Source organism: Elephas maximus, chromosome 13 (assembly GCF_024166365.1).
Source record: "Elephas maximus indicus isolate mEleMax1 chromosome 13, mEleMax1 primary haplotype, whole genome shotgun sequence".
Classification (NCBI taxonomy): domain Eukaryota; kingdom Metazoa; phylum Chordata; class Mammalia; order Proboscidea; family Elephantidae; genus Elephas; species Elephas maximus.
In genome coordinates this window covers 25,579,545-25,605,740 of record NC_064831.1, presented here as the reverse complement: position 1 = coordinate 25,605,740, position 26,196 = coordinate 25,579,545, and positions in this window count along the sequence as shown.

Sequence of the window (26,196 nt, the reverse complement as noted above, 5' to 3'; positions counted from 1 at the left end):
ACTGAATATACCACAAACTGCCAAAAGAACAAACAAATCTGTCTTGGAAGAAGTGCAACCAGAATGCTTCTTAGAAGCAAGGATGGCGAGGCTCTGTCTTACATACTTTGGACATGTTGTCCGGAGGGATCAGTCCCTGGAGAAGGACATCATGCTTGGCAAAGTATGGGGTCAGTGGAAAAGAGGAAGACTCTTAATGAGGTGGATTGATATGGTGTTTGCAACAATGAGCTCAAGCATAACAACGATTGTAAGGATGGCCCAGGACCGGGCAGTGTTTCGTTCTGTTGTGCATAGGGTCGCTATGAGTCAGAACCCACTCGATGGCACCTAACAACAACAACAACACTCACCCTTTAGTGAGAAGCTAATTTGTTCTATTAAAAAAAAAAAGTATTCTTACTCCTCTATCCTTCTATAATTTTTAAACCTTTTTTAAAATTTATTTCCCTAACGATAGATAAGAAATTTGCTAGCTTGCAGGAATCTCTAGCATGCCTACTGTAATGCACTTAAACCACTTTTTTCATTTCCTGTAGAGCAGTGTATCTGACACTTCAGCAAATGAGTACAACCTTTCTGATTTTCGCTATGTTGAATATCAAGTCAGTGCTGCATGAGTAATGTATTCAGTCTGAAAAAGAAAGATTAACAGACATTCTCACATTTACTTTGATCTAAATATTAACATCTGTAGTTAGAATTTTCTAACATAAATACAACATTATAAAATGTATTTGTTATGCAACACCTAAAATTATCTAGTAATATAAATATATCACTAAGTGAAACAAGGTTCTAAAGCCTGCAATACTGTCTGAAACGCTTCAGGGTTTGGGACATAACATTGTGTGAAGTATCTTGGAATGAAGTAAAGAAAGCAACAGGGAAGCAGGGGAACTGAATATTGCTGCCTCATCTAAAATACCGGAAGTTTACTTATTATTTAAATGTACATGGACAAGGTGAATATTGTTACCAGACAGCACTGAAAGGAGTAGTTCATTATAATTTAATTTTGAATAGTATTTTTATATCTTTATATCCTCTTCTATTAACTATACATCAAATATTTTGGAATTAATAAATTTTAATTGGAGGATTGTGTTTTCTCTACCTTTATTTTCACAACTTCTCTTTATTTCAGATTGTCTTAAAGGTAGGTGCTTCCATAATATTTTTAAGGAAGAGATATAGCCAAATTTGGTACTCTTACAGATTACCAAAAATGAATACTATGCTGAAAGTCATCTTAGAAAGTCATTGTAACATTGAATAAAATTAAATATATAATTAAAAAAAATTACAACATCTAAAGGCCCACAATTTCACTTATGTAGATGCAAAAATCTTAAACAATATTATATATTTTACAATATGGAAGGATGTAACTCCCTATGACCAAATTAAAGAGCCATGGGGGTATAATGGTTAAAGCACTTGACCGCTAATCAAAAGATGGGTTGAACTCACCAGCTGCCCTGTGTGAGAAAGACATGGCAGTCTGCTTCTGTATAGATTTACAGCCTTGGAAACCCTGTGGTACAGTTTGACTCTGTCCTACAGGGTCACTATGAGTCGGAATTGACTCAATGGCAAAGAGTTTGGGTTTTGGTTTATGACCAAACTAAATGATCCCAGGTTGATCTGGATGGTTTAATTTGGGAAAATCCATAAATATAATTGACCATATTAACAAATTAAAATAAAAACAAAATATTATGAGCATTTGAACAGACAAAGAAATGACACCGGATAATAATCAACACTCATTTAGAATGGACAAAACTTCACAAATTTGGAATAGAAGGAAAATTCCACAACTTGGTGGAATGATTTTGAAAAATGCCTAAATAAAGTGACTCTAAAAATGAGATAAATTAAAACTTTACCAAGAGAAATTATAGAAATCTTAAATAAACTGATAGAAATTCTTGTTCCTGAATTACACAACTCAAGGTAATAATCATGGCAATTCTGCCCAAATTGATCTGTTTTTCCAATGCCAATACAATCAAAGTCTTACCAGGGGATTTTGTGGAGTTTGATACTGCCTCTAAAATGTGTGGAAACCCTGATGGCATAGTGGTTAAACGTTCCTGCTCCTAACCAAAAAGTCGGCAGTTTGAATTCACCAGGTGCTCCTTGGAAACTAAGGGGCAGTGCTATTCTGTCCTACAGGGTTACTATGAGTCAAAATCGACTTGACTGCAACGGGCCTGGGCTTGGGTTCTAAAATGTGTATAGAAAATACAAATGGTAAAGGAAAAGTAAGACACTCTTGAAGATGACATGTATTATCAGACATCAAGACTTACAGAGCTACAGTTATTGACACAATGTGGCAATGGCATAAGAAAAAGCAAATGTCTCAATGTAACAGAAGAGAAAACCCAGAAAGAAACCGATGTATTTATGGAGTTGTGGTGCACATCAGAAGTGGCATGTTAAGACTGTGAGGTGAAACAAGCCTATTCAATAAATGGAGCTAGGTAATATAATTATTCCTATAAAAAAAAATAGAGAGGTTAAAATGGATTTTTTCCCCATAGATAAATAAATCAGTTTTAGTTTTTCAAAGCACTTATTGCCTAAACAAAATATGCAAACAAACTCTAAGGAGCATAGATGTCAATGTCTTTTAGATCTCGAGATAAACATTTTTAAAACAGAAGGCCCCAAAATTAACAATAAAAAATTAATATGGCTAACCATATTTAAATTAAGTTCTCTTGTTTATTAAAAAAAAAAAAAAAAGCAACTACTTTAGTAACTAGACCTCTGGATTTCCCTAAACAAAAAATTCCAGAAAATCAGTATAAAAATTCTAGGTTAATTGGCAGAATAAACCTACCTTATAAAATCCACTCTGTTTAAAGATCTACTCATAAAATTAACAAAATATGTTGTTAGGTGCTGTCGAGTAGGTTCCAACTCATAGCAACCCCATGCACAACAGAACGAAACACTGCCCGGTCCTGAGCCATCCCTTATAATCATTGTTATGCTTGAGCTCAATGTTGCAGCCACCGTGTCAATCCACCTTGTTGATGGCCTTCTTCTTTTCCGCTGACCCTCTAATTTTTTTTTTTTTCTACTCTTCCAAGCATGATGTCCTTCTCCAGGGACTGATCCCTCCTGACAACTTGTCCACAAAGTATGTGAGACACAGTCTCACCATCCTTGCTTCTAAGGAGCATTCTGGTTGTACTTCTTCCAAGACAGGTTTGTTCATTCTTTTGGCAGTCCATGGTATATTCAATATTCTTCGCCAACACCACAATTCAAAGGCGTCAACTCTGCTTCAGTCTTTCTTAAATTCATTGTCCAGTTTTCACGTGCATATGATGTGATGAAAATGCCACCTTAATCCTCAAGGTGACATCTTTGCTCTTCAACAGTTTAAAGAGGTCCTTTGCAGCAGATTTACCCAATGCAATGTGTCTTTTGATTTCTTGACTGCTGCTTCCATGGATGTCGATTGTGGATCCAAGTAAAATGAAATCCTTGACAACCTCAATCTTTTCTCCGTTTATCATGATGTTGCTCACTGGTCCAGTTGTGAAGATTTTTGTTTTCTTTGTGTTGAGGTGCAATCCATACTGAAGGCTATGGTCTTTGATCTTCATTAGTAAGTGCTTCAAGTTCTCTTCACTTTCAGCAAGCAAGGTTGTGTCATTTGCATAATGCAGGTTTTTCATGAGTCTTCCTCCAATCCTGATGCCCCTTTCTTCTTCATATAGTCCAACTTCTCTGATTATTTACTCAGCATACAGATTGAATAGGTATGATGAAAGAATACAACCCTGACGCATAACTTTCCTGACTTTAAACCAATCAGTTGCCCCTTGCTCTGTCCAAACAACTGCCTCTTGATCTATGTAAAGGTTCCTCATGAGCACAATTAAGTGTTCTGGAATTCCCATTCTTTGCAATGTTATCCATAATTTGTTATGACCCACACAGTCGAATGCCTTTGCATAGTCAATAAAACACAGGTAAACATCCTTCTGGTATTCTCTGTTTTCAGCCAGGATCCATCTGACATCAGCAATGATATCCCTGGTTCCATGTTCACTTCTGAAACCAGCCTGAATTTCTGGCAGTTCCCTGTCGATATACTGCTGCAGCTGCTTTTGAATGACCTTCAGCAAAATTTGGTTGCATGTGATATTAATGATATTGTTCTATAATTTCCATATTCGGTTGGATCACCTTTCTTGGGAATAGCCATAAATATGCATCTCTTCCAGTCAGTTGGTCAGGAAGCTGTCTTCCATATTTCTTGGCATATACAAGTGAGCCCCTTCAGCGCTGCATCTGTTTGTTGAAAGTTCTCAATTGATATTCCCTCAATTCCTGGAGCCTTGTTTTTCGCCAATGCCTTCAGAGCAGCTTTGACTTCCTCCTTCAGTACCATCAGTTCCTGATCATATGCCACCTCTTGAAATGGTTGAACATCGACTAATTCTTTTTGGTATAATGACTCTGTGTATTCCTTCCATCTTCTTTTGATGCTTCCTGCATCATTTAATATTTTCCCCATAGAATCCTTCACTATTGCAACTCGAGGCTTGAATTTTTTCTTTAGTTCTTTCAGCTTGAGAAACGCCGAGGGTGTTCTCCCCTTTTGGTTTGCCATCTCCAGCTCTTTGCACATGTCATTATAATACTTTACTTTGTCTTCTCGAGCTGCCCTTTGAAATCTTCTGTTCAGGTCTTTTACTTCATTAATTCTTCCTTTTGCTTTAGCTGCTCGACATTCGAAAGCAAGTTTCAGAGTCTCCTCTGACATCCATCTTGATCTTTTCTTTCCTGTCTTTTCAATGATCTCTTGCTTTCTTCATGTATGATGTCCTTGATGTCATTCCACAACTCGTCTGGTCTTTGGTCACTAGTGTTCAATGCATCAAATCTATTCTTGAGATGGTCTCTAAATTCAGATGGGATATACTCAAGGTCATATTTTGGCTCTCGTGGACTTGTTCTGATTTTCTTCAGTTTCAGCTTGAACTTGCATAAGCGCGATTGATGGTCTGTTCCAGTGTCGGCCCCTGGCCTTGTTCTGACTGATGATATTGAGCTTTTCCATCATCTCTTTCCACAGATGTAGTCAATTTGATTTCTGTGTGTTCCATCGGGTGAGGTCCACATGTATAGTCGCCGTTTATGTTGGTGAAAGAAGGTATTTGCAATGAAGAAGTCGTTGGTCTTGCAAAATTCTATCATTCGGTCTCCGGCATTGTTTCTATTACCAAGGCCATATTTTTCCAACTACTGATCCTTCTTCTTTGTTTCCAACTTTTGCATTAAAATCACCAGTAATTATCAATGCATCTTGATTGCATGTTTGATCAGTTTCAGACTGGAGCAGCTGATAAAAATCTTGTATTTCTTTATCTTTGGCCCTAGTGTTTGGTGCGTAAATTTGAGTAATAGTCGTATTAACTGGCCTTCCTTGTAGGCGTATAGATGTTATCCTACCACTGACAGCGTTGTATTTCAGGACAGATCTTGAAACATTCTTTTTTGACGATGAATGCAACACCATTCCTCTTGGAGTTGTCATTCCCAGCATAGTAAACTATATGATCGTCCGATTCAAAATGGCCAATACTAGTTCATTTCAGCTCGCTAATGCCTAGGATATCGATGTTTATGGGTTCTATTTCATTTTTGACAATTCTCCACGTGTCTGTCAGTTTATCGTACTGTGGGGGCTTGAGTGTTGCTGTGATGCTGGAAGCTATGCTGCCACTCTTCAGATACCAGCAGGGTCATCCATGGAGGACCGGTTTCAGCTGAGCTTCCAGACTAGACAGACTAGGAAGAAGGACCCAGCAGTCTACTTCTGTAAAGCATTAGCCAGTGAAAACTTTATGAATGGCAGTGGAACTTTGTCTGATGTAGTGCTGGAAGATGAGCCCCCTAGGTTGGAAGGCACTCAAAAGATGACTGGGGAAGAGCTGCCTCCTCAATGTAGAGTTGACCTTATTGACGTGGATGGAGTTAAGCTATTGGGACTTTCATTTGCTGATGTGGTGTGCCTCAAAATGAGAAGAAACAGCTGCAAACATCCATTAATAATTGGAACTGGGAATGTACGAAGTATGAATCTAGGAAAATTGGAAATCGTCAAACAAAATATGTAGAAAAAGCAAAAAGAAACATTTCCCGAGCAGCAACCCAACAAGGAAAATGGTGAAGCCTAATGTTTTAAGCTATGATAAGTTATATCTAAAAATAGAAATAATGCACAAAATGTGTACAATTCGGCAAACCTCTTCATATCAATATCCATTCTAATGAAATTTTACAAATTTCTGGAGTTCTGCAACCTTCTGTGTGGTAAAAAAAACAATCTAGGATTGATTTTATATGGAATGAAACAACTATCTCTTTTCATCCTCTTTTATAATGATAATCATATTTTCCAGCTCCCTTCACTGTCCTGTTGTAACATGGAGTTCTGTCATACACGCAGATCTATGGATCTCTTTCTGAGTTGATGTTCTTTTTTTTCCGTCCTGATTATGATTGGAAGAAATGGAGAAATTGACCAGAGACCTGACCCTGATCTCATGGTAGCACAAATTCTAGGGTTGTACTGGGAATTGGGAAATGGACCTGAAGCCCCAGGACATCCTCTTAAACAAATGGAAACTCCAATTTCAACTAAGTTTTCTATAAAATGTAGAAAATAGTCTCAACTGAAGTAAATGTGTCCATGAAATTCAGAGCCTTATGCTCCCCTCTGAAGGAGGGAGAGAAAGAAAGAAAGAGAGGAAGAAAGAAGTTTGAATGGCTCCAAAAATATATCAGGCCCTGCTGTCCTTGGGTGAGTTAATGCAACAGAGACATATACACATACTAATCATTTAAAACAATAAAGCAAAAGGGACAAATACTCATATTCCTCTCATCCAACACAATTAACAGGGACCCAGACCCCAAAACCCAGTGCCATGAGCCCTTATTTATGTTTCCACTCTTTACTGTGTAAAATATACTGCACCATCTCAATAGAGAAATACTAACTCCGCAATACAGGGTTATCAGTTAATGATACAAAATCAGAATACACCTTTTCTCATTACAACTTCAAAATTATTTTTCCCAACTCAGCTTTGATATGAGAAATATATGGCATCTAGAACAGATCAGGGTGAAAACTTCCCTCAGTGAATGAGAGGAGAAAAGAAATACCCAAGCCTGGAGCTATGGGGTGTTGGAATTTTAACAATACTGAAAGCAGAATGCATATACTTGATTTATAATTCTTCCTAGGTTGACAATCCCTGAACTGTTAACTGTATGGATTTAAAACTCAGTCTTGCCTTCATTAAAAATATATTTGGAGATTCTTCAAAGTGTTGAGGCTCACTGCCCTATGGAAACTCCTGGAAATGTAATAAAAAGATAGTAGGAACCAGGAATGCTATTATTGCAGTTAGATGAGTATATTATCTTAAATTAAGATATCTAATATTTCATTTTGTCTTTGTCTTCAACTTTCTACTGCAAATGTCACTACAAAGAAAACATATGTTTCCCCCCTGCAATCTCCTTGGACTACCTCTGATGGTAGTCCTGGTAGACTTTTTCTGGCATGCTGGCTGGTTCCCATCTCAAGCATTTTTACTTCTTTGCTTGAGGGGGTTTTTGCCAGTTCCTTGAGAGCTTGCTCAAATCATATACGCAAGGCAGTTTCAAAGTTCTTAGTATTTACTACGTCAATGAGTGATTCTTAACCAATGAGTGACAGGAATCAGTGAATAAATACCCCAGGTCCCTGGATTTCCTTTCTTAGGACAATTCCAAGAAGAGTTTTGCAGGACCCCTCAAAATGTCTCAAGTAATTGAGCCACAGTTGCTTACAGCAGTACCCTGCACTTTATACCATTTGATTTTCCCCATTTTCTCATTTATGCTTCCGGGAATCATCTACCAAATAAACAAATAGCCAAGTCCTTGACCCCGGGTCTGCTCAGGGGGAAGTTTAAATCCTGAGAATCCCAGTTGCTTGTATGATATTGTTGCATGCAATAACAAATAAATTATCCTGGGAACAAATGAAATTCTATAAATGCATGAAAATAGGATGTGATGATATTATCACATTACTCAATAACAGGAAGCCTTGTCAGACAACTATTAGTATTTGAGACATAAACACTCACTTAGCATCATTAGCCCTTGCCTGATCATCAGTATCTAGGTTTAGACAAAATTCTAGGCAAAGCTTCCAAATAATGCTCGCTTCTCTTTAGTGTATTTATTATTTAGAATCCAAAAATCAATATCAAAATCATATCAAGCAGATCAGTGCCAACTACTCTCCTAGGGTGAGAAATAAATTCTTGTTCCCCCAAGTGCTTTCTAATCTTACTGCAATCAGAAGAAGAATTTAGGAGTGTCTCTCCCCTTCAGACACTCCCCAGGGAGCTTGAACACAAATTTTCATTAATCCTAAAGTATTTGAGAACGGGAAGCAATGCCATTGGGTGTTTGTTAATTATCCAGGATAACTTTGATTTCCCTATTGAGGAAACATTCTTTGATATACAATTCCCCAGCTTTCCTTGTTATTTTTTATTGCCTGTACTCAAAGACCTGGATTGAAGTATACTATTTGTTGAATACATGCTTCAATTTTCCATAAATTACTGTAATATTCAGAATTTTCCACAGTGGCTTCCTCCAAGTTTTTTACTGGATGATGAAGGCAGAACTCTTTAAACATGTCCTGTAATGGTTCTTTAAAGGTGCAGAAGGAATACAAATTATGAATATGTATGGCCTTGATGGCACTTAACAATAACAACAAAACCAAGAGCAATGTAACACTTATTTTTATGTATTTTTTTTAATATTAGGGAATAAATTGAACTCACCCTACTCTAATGCTATATCTCATGAGTATCACCAATCCTTTTGCACCATCTCCATTTCAATTCCCTTTCCGTACATGCATAGGTTCTCTAAAAACCTTGATATCCCTAAAAAAGCAGGCATCCTTATAAAGTAAAAAATATATGTTTTATTTTGCTTGTAGGTATTGTTAAATATGTCACTACGATTCCTATGATCTTCCTCCTACTATGTTTTTTAGATCATTTAAGATTCATTTTACTAGTGCCAAATAAAAAATAAAACAAATCTGGACAACAAGAGTACAGACTTTATTTGAAAGAGTAACTGCAAAGAGTGGGGGAAGAAGGAAGGGATTATTGCTATAGGGAGAATACTCTGAACATATGGTCTACTACTAAGGTCTCAAGAGTTCAGGCAAAAGGTTTCTTCTGTAGAGATTAAACAAGACTAGAAATACTGAGACATGGGGAAGTAGGGAGAAAGGGTGGTATGATAGGATAGTACATCAAAGAATGTTCTACCTTGAGGATAAATATTTTCCCAGAAAAGCCGTTAAGAAGGGGCTGCATGAAGGTCCCTAGGTGGTGTAAATGTCATGTGCTGTTTTTGTTTTGTTTTTATTGTACTTTAAGTGAAAGTTTACAAATCAAGTTAGTCTCTCATACAAAAAGTTATATACACCTTGGTACATACTCCCAATTACTCTCTTCCTAATAAGACAGCCCACTCCCTCCCTCCACTCTCTATTTTTGTGTCCATTTCACCAGCTTTTAACCATCTCTACCCTCTCATCACCCTTCCAGGAAGGAGATGCCAACATAGTCTCAAGTGTCCACTTGATAGGGTCGCTATGAGTCGGAACCGAATTGATGGCAGTGGTTTTGGTGGGATTGGTCCAAGTGATCCAACAAGCTCACTCCTCACCAGCATCCCTCTCCAATCCATTGTCCAGTCCAATCCATGTTCGAAGAGTTGGCTTTGGGAATAGTTCCTGTCCTGAGCCAACAGAAGATCTGGGGGCCATGACCACCGGGGTCCTTCTAGTCTCAGTCAGACCATTAAGTCTGGTCTTTTTATGAGAATTTGGGGTCTGCATCCCACTGCTCTCCTGCTCCCTCAGGGGTTCTCTGTTGTGCTCCCTGTCAGGGCAGTCATCCGTTCTAGCCAGGCACAATCTAGTTCTTCTGGTCTCAGACTGATGTAGTCTCTGGTTTATGTGACCCTTTCTGTCTCTTGGGCTCATAATGACCTTGTGTCCTTGGTGTTCTTCATTCTCCTTTGCTCCAGGTGGGTTCAGACCAATTGATGCATCTTAGATGGCCACTTGTTAGCATTTAAGACCCCAGACACCACTTTCAAAAGTGGGATGCAGAATGTTTTCTTAATAGATTTTATTATGCCAATTGACTTAGATGTCCCCTGAAACCACAGTCCCCAAACCCCCACCCCTGCTACACTGGCCTTCAAAGCATTCAGTTTACTCAGGAAACCTCTTTGTTTTTGGTTTAGTCCAGTTGTGCTGACCCCACCTGTATTGTGTGTTGTCTTTCCCTTTACCTAAAGTAGTTCTTATCTATTATCTAATTAATGAATACCCCTCTCCCTCCCTCCCTTGCTTCCTCCCCCGTCTCACAACTATCAAAGAATATTTTCTTCTGTGTTTAAACTATTTCTACAGTTATTATAATAGTGGTCTTGTACAATATTTGTCCTTTTGCCACTGACTAAATTCACTCAGCCTTCCAGTTTCCTCCATGTTATGAAATGTGTCACAGATTCATCACTGTTCTTTATTGATGCATAGTATTCCATTGTATGAATATACCATAATTTATCTATCCATTCATCTATTGATGGGCACCCTGGTTGCTTCCATCTTTTTGCTATTATAAACAGTGCTGTAAGAAACATCGGTGTGCATATATCTGTTCATGTAAAGGCTCTTATTTCTCTAGAATATATTCCAAGGAGTGGGATTGCTGAATCGTATGGTAGTTCTATTTCTAGCTTTTTAAGGAAGCACGAAATTGATTTGCAAAGTGGTTGTACCATTTGACATTCCCACCAGCAGCGTATAAGTGTTCCAATCTCTCCACAACCTCTCCAACATTTATTATTTTGTGTCTTTTGGATTAATGCCAGCCTTATTGGAGTGAGATGGAATCTCATTATGGTTTTGATTTGCATTTCTCTAATGGTCGGAATCAACTCCACGGCACTGGGGTTTTTGAATGGCTAATATGTGAAACGCCTTTTAAAATGAAATATCCTGAAGAGGCTCAGAAGCCATGATGTTACTTTAGCCCTCTGGTCAAAAGCAAAACTTCACATCATTGTTAAGGAATTTCCTAACCCTTGCAAAAATCCTCACAACTTCACTTAAGAATTTAGAATATTGGCTGATACTTATGAACCTGGTACAGCAGACTTATATAATTTAATAAATTCACTGATAGGGCCAGGTGATGCTCAAAGGTGGATGGAAAAGGCCCGATGGTCAACTTCTACAGAATCCCTAACCATCCAACATAATGTTCTTGGCACAGAACTAACAGCATATACCAGAGCTGTTGTTACAAACTTTATGAAAGCTATCCGAAAGGTTTCTCCCCACCCTCCCCCCCACCAAAATAGGTTCTACCAATGTTCAGTGTTGCAAACAAAATGAAGATGAAAATGTTTGATTATAGGGACAGTATTACTAAACTTTATCAAGAAAAGCCTGGTTTAATACTAGAAGAATCTGGACCCTGTTGTCTTAGGCTGGCTGCTCTAGAAAAGCAAAACCAGTAAAGTGTATATATGAGGGTAAGTCAAAAGTGCTGCTACTAGAGTCCCAGTTCCTAGATGCATGGGTTTATTCCAAACAAAATGTGTTTAAACATGTCTGGTTAGCAGCCTGAACTCTTAACCACTTTACCACCAGGGATCCCATACACATATATACGTGCGTATATAGATATGCTTTGATATGTATGCATACATATCTGTATACAACCCACTCCCACTACCACTGAGTGGATTCTGACTCAAAGAAACCCCATAGGACAGGGTAGAACTGCCCTATAGGATTTCCAAGAAGCAGCTGGCATATTCCAACTGCTGAACTTCTTGTTAGCAGCCAAGTTCTTAACCACTGTGTCACCAGGGCTTCAGAGATTGTAATAGAGACATATAAGTATGTAATTTAATATTTCAATGTCTACAATAATTTTAGGATAATGTTGATAAAATAGTCATTGATGCCATACAAAACTTAAACATACCCTATAGAAGAGACTGGCTGGGAGATTACCAAATCTTTTTTCTTTTCTTTCTGGGGCTTCCCTAGACCATTTCTCATCCTCCCTTGAAGTTAGGTGTGGTGAAGTAAGGGAATCCTAGACTAACTCATGTGTGGTATCATAGCTTGTCTGAATGGCTTTCCAGTGCTTTTCTGATTTACTTCTACTCTAATACTATATCCCATGACAATCAACAGACTTCACGGTCATTTCCATTTTAATCCCCTTCCCTACATAAGTAGCTCTTCTAAAAAGGTTAGAATATGTCATTTAAAAGGCATGCATTCCTGGAGCCTAAAAGCTTGCAAGTGGCCATTTAAGATACAACTATTGCTTCCTTGGGGAGAGCAGGCTAGCTGAAAGCAAATGTAGAAGCAAACAACATGTGAAGAAAGGAGATAAAGAAGATGATGCAACCTAGAGCAGAAAAACAACCTTATCAACAGAGGACACTCGGATCAGGTAAGTCACAAACAAGGACTTATCAATACCAACCAAATGGGCTCAAAGAGCTCCAAAGTGTATAAAAGAAGACGCTCTAAGACTCAGCTTTGCTCGGAGTCATAACCAGAGCCACCTCGGTTATATGTTGCTGACTGGGAAGCAATGGGCTGCAGCAGCTTGCCCGGGTCTGACTCCCAAGTCCTAGAGACATTGTCTATCTCGGTCATACGTTGAGGACTAGGGCCCAGGAGGTCGGGAAGCAGTGGGCTGCAGCAGCTCGCCCCGGTTTACCTTCGACCTTCCCCCTAGTCCAACACACATTTCTTGTCGCTCTGCTATCTTGGTCACACATTAAGGGTCGAGACTCAGTGAGTTAGGAAGCAGTGGGCTGCGGCAGCTCACCCGGCGTTACTCTTAGTTCACTCCCGACCCAACACGTTGCTTCGGTCATACTTTGAGAGCTAAGGGATAATACTCCCGTGATGGAGATCTACGAGAGATTCTCGGGGATCGAAGCTGATGTGATATCTGACCCACTGATGATGACGTGGTCAAGAGTTGGCCTGGACCAGAGAACAACAACGCTCAAACACCGGCCTCATTTGCTGTAAGCTTGCTTGCTTTCCCTTTCCTTTCCCCTAGTGAAATGAGATCTCTGGCGTCTGGGGTAGCCCAGAGCCTGTGTGCCTAATAACTAATAAAGACATTGTGGAAAGGCACAAATTGTTTGCAATAGTCGTTGCGACCTCCTCCTCACGACAGTCCCTACTGTCTTATGCAAAAGAGAATAATGGAAACCAAAGATTCAAGTAAGAAACTAGTCCACAGGACTAAAAGCACACAGGAAACATGGCAACTTCTAGCCCGAGACCAGAAGAAATAAATTGTGCCTGGGTACGAATGAATCATTCTGACCAAGGACAGAATAGAAGACCCCTGGTAGAATCAAAGAAAAATGTAGAACAAAATTCAAATTCCTAAAATATCCCATCTTATGGGACCATCAGAGAGTACAGTCACTCCCAAGACTATTGCACTTAAGATAACCCTTTTAACTTGGAACTGAAGCCACTATAAGAGGCCACCTTACTGCCAAATAATAGATTGTCTTATAAAACAAACAGTATCACCTGTGAGTAATTTGTTCTTTAATCAATAAACCATATGAGACCAAAGGTCAACATATACTCAAAAGCAAAAATGAGAAGGCAAGAAGGCGCAGGGAACCTAGATCAATGGAAACAGAGCAAACAGGACAGAAATAATGAAAATGGTGACATATTTTGAAATTTGTAACCAGTGTCATGGAACAATTTGTATGCAATTTACTATGTAAACTTTTGCCTTAAACTCAATTAAAAAAAGTTTTATGTATATATTTTTAAAGTCATGCATCCTTAAAAAGTAAATTCAGTATATGTCTTATTGTGCATATAGATGTTATGTATGTCACTTTGATATGGATGATTCTCAACTACGGTAGAACAATAAAATAGTGATAAAATGTTGAAAAATCCTGAGAGAGGAAGCAAACAATGGAAAAAGTGATTACAATAGAAAATACCACAGTAAAGAAATAACCGTTTGTAGCCTTATTGATTATTTGGTGAGCAAGAAGTGATATCTTAAGCACACCTATCTTAGCATCATATGCATAGTGTTTTCAATTATCTCATAAGCATGTGAAAGCTAGATGATGGACAAGAAAAACTGAAGAAGAATTGATGGCTTTGTATTGCGGTGTCAGAGAAGAATATTGAATATACCATGGATTGCCAGAAGAAAGAACAAGTCTGTCTTCAAAAAAGTACAACATGACTGCTCCATAGAAGCAAATATGTCTGGACTATGTCTCACATACTTTGGACATGTTATCAGGAGGGACCAGTCCCTGGAGAAGGACATCATGCTTGATAAAGCAGAGGGTCAGCGAAAAAGAGGAAGACCCTCAAGGAGATGGGTTGACATAATGGTTGCAACAATGGGATCAAGCTTAACAGTTACTTGAGGATGGCACAGGACAGGGTAGTGTTTATTTCTGTTGTATATAGGGTTGCTATGAGTCAGAATCAACTGGAAGGCACCTAACAACAACGTGTTTGCATCAAAGTTATCTTACTTATCTAAATTGTAAGGGTTTTAATTTACATACATAATCTCATGAGTTTGTGTCTTAAATCAATAATATCTATGATTGGGTAAACATTAATAACCTTTATCATTCAGTAAAAAAATTATATTGGATCTTTGAAATATATATATTATAAAGTGTGTTATTTTTAATCATTAAGAAGCTGACCGTTATTGCTCAAGCTGCTTTTGTGTTTAGAATAGCTTTTTGAAAAATTGTTGTTAATGTTGTTGTATCGTTGCCTGTGACAATGCTGCTATCTGGGATGAGCTTCTTTAAGATGACAAGAATGTCTTTATTTTATGCTGACTAGAAATTATGAAACCTTACAATTCCTTGATTTTGCTTTTGGATTAAAATAATGTTGAATCATGTTCACATCTCTCTCCCCCTCTTTTAGTTACGGATGCAGCAGAAAAGTATTTAAAACCAGAGAGACTTCGGATATATATAAAATATGGAGATACACGATCATAGTCCTTCAAAACAAAGTTAATTTCTCAGTGAATCAGTAGTGAACATAATATGGACATTCAGTCAGGTGGATTTAGGGTATAAGTTTGTGTAACGGCATTTGCTAGTCTTCTGAATCTGGGAAAGTTTGCTGATTTTTCTTATTCTCAGGCTCTTGGAGGGATTCAGTGTGTGCTCCATCCTAGATTTAGACACTTGCCATGCTGTCTGACCAGGATAGCCCTACCTTATGGAGTTGGATGAGAGCTCTAGCCTCTCCTGCAGTACAGACTGTGGGCTCCTATGGCAGTTGTTTGAAGCTTTTAAAAACTTTCACACCTTTGCCCAGATGGTGACTTAGTCCATGACTGTCATGTATCTCCTCTCTCCTCTAATCCCCTCCATGGCTTGCTATGACTGCATAAGCACAAGATGCCATTGCACCACCTTGGCACAGAGATAGGCATAACCTGGATGTCTGGAGGTGTTAATGCCCAGTGGGGTGAACTTTGAGCATAGAAGACCGGAGTTGAGAGATAAATTGTTTTTCATATCTTACTTCATTTAAAAGGTGTGCTTGACAGATATTCCTAGCTGGTTAACTGACTCGATTCAGAATTTCTCAATAGAAGTGTAATAAATGATATGTGAGTGTATGTTTATCTGGGTACACGCTTTCTGCAATCTTGGAGCCAAATATTTTTTCATTCATCCTTAATTCAAAGAGGTCTCTGTGTATAGTTTGTATAGAATAAATTTCATAGCTAAATGACGTAAAACAGGTATATATTGTGTACATTTTAGTGGGACTATTTTATTGAGTTCTAGTAAATGAGACTGTTGCAAGATTTTACATTATCTAACTTCACAAGGTACTCCAATGCGATATAGAAGACAGTTTCATGAACTCTCAAAGATGTCCAAATCCTAAGACCCAGAAACTGTGAATATATTACATGACAAAAAGGACTTTACTGATATAATGCGTTCAAGGATTGTGCAGGTGGGCCCAGTGTAATCACAAGAGTTCTTAGAAGACAAAAGGTATGCAGGAGAACCTGAGAAGGTGATGGAAGCAGAAGTAAGAGTGATAGGATTGATAACTGGAAGGGGTCACTACCCAAGGAATATTTGCTGCCTCTAAAAAAACCCATTGCCGTTGAGTAGATTCCGACTTATAGTGACTCTATAGGGCAGGGTAGAACTGCCCCATAGGGTTTCCAAGGAGCGCCTGGCAGATTTGAACTGCCTAACGGCTGCCTCTAGAAGGTGAAAAAGGCAGGAAACATTCTCCTTTAGGGCATCCAGAAGGAATACAATTAGCTAACACCTTGCTTTTAGTGCCATTAGACCCATTATGGCCTTCTGACTGCCAAAACTGAGATAATACATTTGTGTTGTTTTTAGACATTAAATTTGAGGTAATTTGTTACAGCAATAGGAAAGGAATATAGAAAACAGCTTACTGATTTTTAAGGAAAATACATACATGTGAACCAAATTAAAAGATAGAAAATACTAAACTTCTCATTTTTGACCTTTATTCATTTAGCAAAATATTTAGCAATGAACCAAACTGTGTATTATAGTCCAGTGTATTGCATTGGATAGAGTCCCTGGATGTTGTATATTGTTAAGTACTTGACTGCTGACTGAAAGTTTGGTGGTTTGAATCCACCCAGAGGTGCCTTAGAAGAAAGACTTGGTGATCTACTTCTGAAAGGTCATTGAAAACCTTCTGGGAAAGTTCTACTCTGACACACAAGGGGTTGCAATGAGTAGGAACCACTCTAAGACAACTGGTTTATTTATTTATTCATTCATTCATTTATTGAAAATGCTGTAATGTGAGTTTAGCCGTTTGCCCCAATTCTATACATCGAGCCATACCCAAAGAAAATAGTTTTCTAACGGGAAATATCATTCTATAATTGTAAGCTGCTGAAGCCAAAGACGCCTTGAATAAAGTAAAAACAAAGAAACACATTAGTGATTAACATGAAAAGCTTAAAGACTAATGGGGTTAAATTATAGCTGATTTTCTCTTTTGAGATCAGAAATGTTGATCACATATTTTACCTTGCCTGCCTTCAGCTATTCTGTTTATTTATGACCAAAGTTAGATATTGACTCATTTATGTGAATCTCAGAGTTCCTGGTTGTGGCTCATGTCTGACCTTCCTGAAAACGTCATAAGTTTATTTTATTTCCAGACACTGTCCTTACATCATATACCACATCCACTCTCCCTCACACCTTTGCCTGTTGGTAGCATTGTACATACACAGCAATAAGTCACAAGACCATTAATTTTTTTTTCTTTTTTGCAGTAGGTTTCTTGACAATTGTTACCACTTTTAAGAGATAACATTTTTGGTCTAATAACACTTTCACTATACTAAATAAAAATGTGAAAAGCAGTGATGTTTAATGTTGATGGTTTCATATTAAAGATAATAAACTCTACACAACAGATTTTAGTATAAGAATATCTTGTGGAAAGCATTTAATTATATATCATGATTACCTCAACATAATTTTTTTGCTTTGTGCACATGTCTATGAGAGAGGAGGTAAAACATAGAATGCTTTTATGTTTATTTCAGTCTGATATGGCACATGTCATATTTCAAAGCACTCTTGGGCTTAGTTTTTATTTTCCCCTACATGTTTACTTTCATGCGTTATAAATTTATTTTAAGTGTAAGACAACTGTGGGTTCACAAAACATGATAGATGGAGAAAAAGGTGCAAAAAGTTATTAATGGAGAATATGATATTAAAAATGCAAAAATATAATAAAATGTTTAGTCCTTGGGCAAAAGGTGAGTGTATCAAGGAGGATGATCTGACTTTCTATCATCTTGCAAGCAATGATTCTCATATACCTCCATCACCCATTATCAGGCTTTCTCTTCCTTGTTTAGAGATTATGTTGTTGTTGTTTGTTGCCGGCAAGTCGATTTCAGTTCATGAGGATCCCAAGTTTTACAGGGCAGAAATTCTCCATGGTGTTTTCTTGGCTGTAATCTTAAAGGAAGAGAATCACAAGGCCTTTTCCTTCCTGCTACCTCTGGGTGAGTCTGATTCTCCAAAATTTCGGTTAGCAAAAACAATTTGCACCACCTAGATACCTTTTGTTTGCAGCTGTTTTGCCTCATTTACAAACAAATATGGTATCTGGGTTGAAGACCCTCAAGGAGATGGATTGACAGGGTGGCTGCAACAATGGGCTCAAACATAACAATGATCATGAGGATGGCTCAGGACCAGGCAGTCTTTCCTTCTGTTGTACATAATGTCACTACGAGTAGGAATCGCCTTGATGGCACGTAACAACAATAACAGAGAGCATATTTAGAAAGTATAAGACACAAACCTTTTAACAAGTTGTAATTTATTTATGATATGTATTTGTTTATTCTCAAGTTGTTGTTTATTACATAGGTAAGTTTATTTTCATTGTATAATTGAAACCTTTATCCATCTAGGAAGATTGATATTTTGAATTGGGAAAAAATGCATCAGTAATTTTTCCTGAATGAAATTAATAGTTTTTTGTTTTAACCATTTAAAATGCCTCTTCACTTAACAGCAGCTTTGTCAGGAGCAAATTAAGACTTTTAAAAGAAGACAGTTGTAGTCATATATTTCCATTAGTTTGAGTGATTTGCATGGGTTACTAAGGAATCCTTTCAGTGCTTTCTTCACATCCTTGTTTCTTAGGCTGTAAATGAGAGGATTCAGCATTGGTATCACTAGGGTGTAAAAGACTGAGTCCATTTTAACAGTATCTAGTGAGTGGTTGTCCTTGGTTGCAAATACATGAAAAGGAGGGTCCCATACAACACAGTGATGGCCATGATGTGAGAAGCACAAGTGGAAAAAGCTTTTTGTCTCCCTTCGGAGGACTGTATCCTCAAAACGGCGAGGACAATGTTGAAGTAGGATATTAGAACAACAATTGTGCAGAAAAACAGATTGGTACCCAAAAATGTAAACACTGCTGTTTCTGGAATGTAAGTATCAGAATAGGAGGACAATGCTAGCAAAGGGGTGTTATCACAGTAAAAATGGTTGATTATTACATTGGAAGAAAAGTATGACAGAGAACACACAGGAAGAGATAGTAAGTGCTCTGGTTAGACTGTAGAGGTATGTGAGGGATACTAGCAGAAGGCGGATCTGCCAAGATACCACCGGGAGGAGAGCAGGAGGTTGCAAATGGCCACATAGTGGTCATAGGCCACTGTGGCCAGTATGAAAATTTCAGCTACCATGAAAACTAAGAATCCACCTAGTTAAGCTGCACAACAGTAGTATGAGACGGTCTTCTTCTTAACCAAGAAGTTGACTTACATTTTAGGGGCAAGATTAATCATAGCCAATTGTTGAAGGAAAAAGTACATGGGCGTTTGAAGTCTGGAGTCAACACTGGTGAGGATGATGTTGCCCAGGTTCCCTACTATGGTTAGCCCATAAATCACCAGGAAGACAAAGAAAAAGGGACCTGAAGCTCAGGAAGATCTGCAATTCCCAGGAGAGTGAACTCAGTCACCCATGTGAGATTCCCTGGAGCCATTTATTGTGTGGCTTTTTCCCTTAAATAGGGAAAATGGAAAGAGATTAATAAAAGGTAAAATTAATTTTGCTTTTAGAGGATTATTCCTTGTTAAAGTTTCATTTAAAATCTGTTTACTTTTTTTCACACTTAGGAGTTTTAGATCTTAATTGTTTCTCTCACATTTTCAGAAATTTCAAAAATATAAATTCAACAGAAAATAGCTGAGTTTAGTTCTTAATGTTGTTCTGTAAACTATTTTTTTTTAGATATAGTTAAATATTGAATTATGTATATAGTACATAAAATGAAACAATTGAACAACCTGTTGGCTTCATGTTGATTCCAACTCATAGGACCCTATAGGACAGAGTAGCACTGACTCATAGTGTTTCCAAGGAGCACCTGGTGAATTTGAACAGCCAAACTTTTGGTTAGCAGCCATAGCTCTGAACCACTACACCACCAGGGTTTTCTCTATTGTGCATAGAAGTATAAATATTGAAAAAAAATATGTTGTACATAGGGTTGCTATGATTCCTAACCAAATTGATGGCTCTTAACAACAGAATATAATTACATATATATGATAAAAAATATATACATTATATATATATCATAATATATATGCATGAATATTTTTCTAGTGATATTGGATGAGATGTATATGTTTTCTTTGCCACTGTTTTTCAAGTGGTAATAAGAGAACTGCATTTATGGAGTTGGATTTGATGAGCTAGAATGACCTCCAGCTATCTTTCTGCTTAACTGCCACAGGCCTCCTCTCCAGCCCACTCTGCTCTATTAACCTTGTATTTTATGTATTTCAGTATATCTGTAGTAAACACGTCCCGAAATGTGGCTTTTTCTTAACAATTTTTAGCACATCACTCTGCTTCAGCTATGCACAAGTAGACCTGCATCTCAATATTGCTCCTCCTATAGTTGTTATAGTTGTAGGAAGACTGCATCCTTCTTTCTTAATCACATTTTCTTTCTTCTGCCAAGCACATCAGAACCATTACTAGATTTGTTTTCCAGATGACTCTCTATTTCTTTTTAGCAGACTTTCCTTCCTTTTCTAGTTTATCCTCCTTTTCCTTAAGTTCTTCGAAGCCTGTTTTGTTGTTGTTGTTACAGTTAAGTTTTATTACTTACAGTTGTGATTTGCTAAAGTACAATCATTTTACCTATTTCTATAGAGAAATGAGTGGGATAGAATGCTAACATTTATTTAGTGTTCATTATGTGCTTCTTGTTGCTGTTGTTAGTTGATGTCTAGCAGATTCCAACTCATGGTGACCCCAAATGTGAGAACAGAACTGGGTTATCAAGACTGTGAAGCCAATCAACAAGCCTGTCTCCTCTGGGTGGGTTTGAATCGCCATCATTTCAGCTAGTATCCAAGTGCTTAACCCTTTGGGCCACCCAAGGACTCTCATTATGTGCCTAGAACTACTCCAAATATTTTGAAATAATTATTTCTTATTCTGCATTAGAGTTTTAGGAGATGAATGCAAATATTTCCACGTCCGATGATGAGACAACTGAGGCTCAGTGAAGTTACTCAGAATCTGCATAGATATTGACGGGATGAAGGCATGGGCTAAACTTATGGTTTGTTCTTTTTTTTTTAATTTCATTTGCTTTTGTTGATATTGTTGTTGTTTTATTCCACCAAGCACTAGCTGTTTGCTTTTGATCAAATATTTATATTCTTGTATAGTGTAAATTAACTGGCATAATGCACATATATAGGTTAGTAAAAAAAAAAAAATTTTTTTTTAAGCACAAAGGATGGCACATAATGATTTCAAAATAGATGTTACCTGTAGTTATTACTATTACTAGCTTACTTTGAATGATTTTAGTACTTTTTTCTCTCTCTTTTTTAAATTTTGGTATCAGTGTCACGTTCCACCTGAATGGAAAGACTTATAGTTGAAAAAGAAATAGCAATTAAATTATAATTTTGTATATGCAAAATGGGTGGTCCTGGTGGCACAGTAGTTAAGTACTCCACTGCTTACTGAAAGGCTGGCAGTTCAAAGCCACCCACTGCTCCGTGGGAGATAGATGTGGAAATCTGCTTCTGTAAAGATCTGCAAACTTGGGAACACTGTGAGGCAATTCTACTTTGTCCTTTAGGGCCACTAAGAGCCGAGATTGTCTCAACGGCAATGTGTTTGTTTTTTTTGTTTGTTTTGGTACATGCAAAACACGGGCCACCTCATATTCAGCTATATCTTTCACAAACAAAACATGTTCTTCCACATACATAATTCTTCCAAGTTTCTTTTCTTTTTTTTTCCATTTAAAGATACTTCAAGTATATTTCTGATAAGCTGGTCCAATTTTGTTGCACCAAGTATCCCATTTCTCCTGTCTCCTACCATGAAACCAAAAAGAATGTCAAGTTTTATAACAAGGTAAGTTTACCCTGTAAAACCTCAGAGCAACATTCATTTTGATCAAAATATTTCCTGTCAGATTTCTATACATAATGCTATTCAGTGCGTTGTTCACTTCAAAACATAATATTTTTATGAACATATCCTTAATACAACAAGAACAAGAATATCAACAAGAACATCAGTTAGTGATTGTCTACTATGCATTAGTGTAACTAGGTTTGAGGCGGGATGGAAAAGTCTTTTTTCAATGAGTTCATATCAGAAAAATAAATTTTCTATAGAACAACCCCCATTTCTCCTGACTTTTTTTTCATGTGCACCTTGTCTGATTTAACACTCATCCCTGAAAAGAGTTATTTCAGTTCTCTACCAATAATTTTTAATTTAAAACATTTTTTGAATACATTTATTTTATAGATATACTTACATAATAACATGTCAGTAGTTAAACTTTTGGAAAAAATACACTTAATATTAATTATTTTAAAATCTTTCACTTTCAGAAGTGTCATAGGTGGATAAGAAATGACACTAGGAAAGAGAGAGTTTTAAGAGCAGCTAGGGATAAACGAAAAGCCACCTACAAAGGAGAGCCAATAAGAATAAGCTCGGACTACTTGGCAGAAACACTCAGGCAAAAAGGCAATGGGAGGACTTCTATAAAAAATTGAAGGAAAACAATTGCCAGCCAAGAATCATGTATCCAGCAAAACTGTCTCTCAAATATGAAGGTGAAATTATGACATTTCCAAATAAACAGAAGTTTAGGGAATTCGTGAAAACCAAACCAAAACTACAAGAAATACTAAAGGGAGTTCTTTGTTTAGAAAATCAATAATATCAGGTATCAACCCAAGACTAGAACACTGGGCAGAGCAATTAGAAGTGAACCAGAAAGGGAAATCAAAAAAACAAAGCAAGATTAAAACAGAAAAAAAAAAAAAAAAAAAAAAGCTCAAAATAGGCTAACAGAGACAACATTAAAATAATAAAGAGGGACTAAGAAATGTAATCATACACCTTCCATATGGAGAGGAAGATACGGTGATACAAAGAAATAAAAGAAGTAAAAAATTGAAAACCTAGAAGAAATGGATGAATTCCTAGAAACACACTACCTACCTAAACTAACACAAACAGAGGTAGAACAACTAAATAGACCCATAACAAGAGATAGAAAAGGTAATAAAAAAATCCCAATAAAAAGAACAACAAAAAGCCCTGCCCTGGATGGCTTCACCACAGGGTTCTATCAAACTTTCAGAAAAGAGTTAACACCACTACTACTAAAGGTATTTCAGAGCATAGAAAAGGACGGAATACTTGCCAAACTCATTCTATGAAGGCAGCATATCCCTGATGCCAAAAGCAGGTAAAGACACAAAAAAAAGAGAAAATTACGGGCCTATATCCCTCATGAAATTAGATGCAAAAATCCTCAACAAAATTCTAGCCAACAGAATTCAACAACATATCAAAAAAAATAATTCACCATGAAAAAGTGAGATTCATACCAAGTGTGCAGGGATGGTTCAACATTAGAAAAACAATTAATGTAATCCATCACATAAAAAACCAAAAGACAAGAATCACAGGATTTTATCAATTGATGCAGAAAAGGCATTTGACAAAGTTCAACACACATTCAAGATCAAAACTCACAGCAAAAAAGGAATAGAAGAAGAGGCGGGGCCAAGATGGCTGACTCGGTAGAAGCTACCTCTGATTCCTCTTGCAACAAAGACTCGGAAAAACAAGTGAATCGATCACATACATGACAATCTACAAACCCTGACCAACATACACAGATATAAAGAGTTGACCTGAATGACAGAGACTGAGAACGAACAACCACGGGGAAGCAGTGACTGTTTTCAGAGCCTGGAGCCAGCGTCCCAGTCAGGAAACCTTGGCACCGGGCTTTGGACTGGGCGCAGGGGAGCTGAGCTAGGTATCCTGAGACGGAGCAAAAAAGGGGCACAGCCCTAGCCCCCAGAAGTAACCTTGGGGGAAGCCCAGCCACTGCATGCAGGCAGTGCAGTGATGCGGCTGACAGGAGAAGTCACCAGGAGGCAGCGACTGGTTTTGGAGCCGGGAGTGCAGCATCCCAGGTGGGGAGCCTTGGCGCTGGGCTTTGGACTGGGAGCAGAGGAACTAACTGTGGCTTCTGAGACAGTGCAAGCACGGGACGTGGGCCTGACCATCAGGGACAATCTCTACCCAGTCAGCGCACACAGTCCACGCGCCCCTCGGGAATCTCAGATAAAAGAGTAATCCCAAGCAAGCTAAGTAACTTTGTCTATATTCTAGGGTGCTACTCTCTCCTCTTTATCTGGACCCTCCCCTCCCCTTCCCAGGTGGCTTCGTTAATATTGGAATTTCCTGAGCCAGAGGGCGAACTGCTCTACGGTTTTTCTTTTCCTTTATTAGTCATTTCCTAACCCATTCTCCTGGCCTGAGAGAAGCAACTACAAAAAACCCAGGGACCAAAAATCCTTCCCTAATTGAACTAAAAACAGAGAATCAGCTCCAGCCAAGCATATGTGATCCACAGTCTTGGGCTTTCATCCCTACAGAAAACAAGGTGGCTATTATAATGCAAAGGCATTTCTGATAGGGATCTGACTGCAATTGTTTTAGCGGATTTACTGGAAACACAAGTTTCCCAGGTCTGATATCTCTGCTATTCAGCAAAGCCCTCACTGACCCACAACAGGAAACTGACGGCTGAGGCTCCCCCCAGACCACCTAGCCTCCTGCCTTAGGGGTCTAAGGAGGGTGACACCTACCAGTCTGTAGAGGTACTTGCACTGGGGGCCTAAGGTACAGCTGCAGAGCCCACCCACCAAAGTGCTTTAGGAACAGAGACACACCTACCTCACTGACACTTGGGGGAAGCCTGTCAGCATCCTGCCCCCCCTGAAGTGCGAACCCCAGCTGCTACTAGAATCTGGTGCACACAACTATCACGACTACTTCTCTAGGTGGGTAGGTGACAGTCTGCATCACACACTTGATGACCCAAAATCAGATTCTACTCAAGAATAGTGAATGGACTCAGGTTTATATATCTGGTAACAGCCGAAAGCAGCTGGTAATAGGACATAAGTGATTCAAGGGCTACAACAATCAAGACAGCACAATCTAGTAGCACATCTATGTATATTGAAAGAAAACAAAACAAGATAAGACTCAGTGAGCAAAAATAGAATAAATCACTACAATTTCTTAGTGATGGCTGGCAGACAGCAGTCGATATCAAACCACATAAAGAAGCAGACCATGATTTCTTCTACAACTCCCCAAACTAAAGAATCAAAATCTTTCCCAGATGAAGACACAATCCTGGAATTGCCAGATACAAAATATAAAAAACTAATTTACAGAATGCTTCAAGACATCAGGGATGACCTCAGAAATGAAATAAGGCAATCTACAGAAAAAGCCAAGGAACACACTGATAAAGCAGTTGAAGAATTCAAAAAGATTATTCAAGAACATAGTGGAAAAATTAATAAGTTGCAAGAATCCATAGAGAGACAGCATTCAGAAATCCAAAAGATTAACAATAAAATTACAGAATTAGACAATGCAATAGGAAGTCAGAGGAGCAGACTCAAGCAATTAGAATGCAGAGTGGGAAATCTGGAGGACCAGGGAATTAACATCAGTATAGCTGAAAAAAATCAGATAAAAGAATTAAAAAAAAATGAAGAAACCCTAAGAATCATGTTGGACTCTATCAAGAAGAATAACTTGTGTGTAGTTGGAGTCCCAGAACAGGCAGGGATAACAGAAAACACAGAGAGAATAGTTGAAGATCTGTTGGCAGAAAACTTCCCTGACATCATGAAAGATGAAAGGATATCTATCCAAGATGCTCATCGAACTCCATTTAAGACTGATCCAAAAAGAAAATCACCAAGACATATTATCATCAAACTTGCCAAAACCAAAGATAAAGTGAAAATTTTAAAAGCAGCCAGGGGTGAAAGAAAGGTCTCCTACAATGAAGAATCAATAAGTTCAGACTAC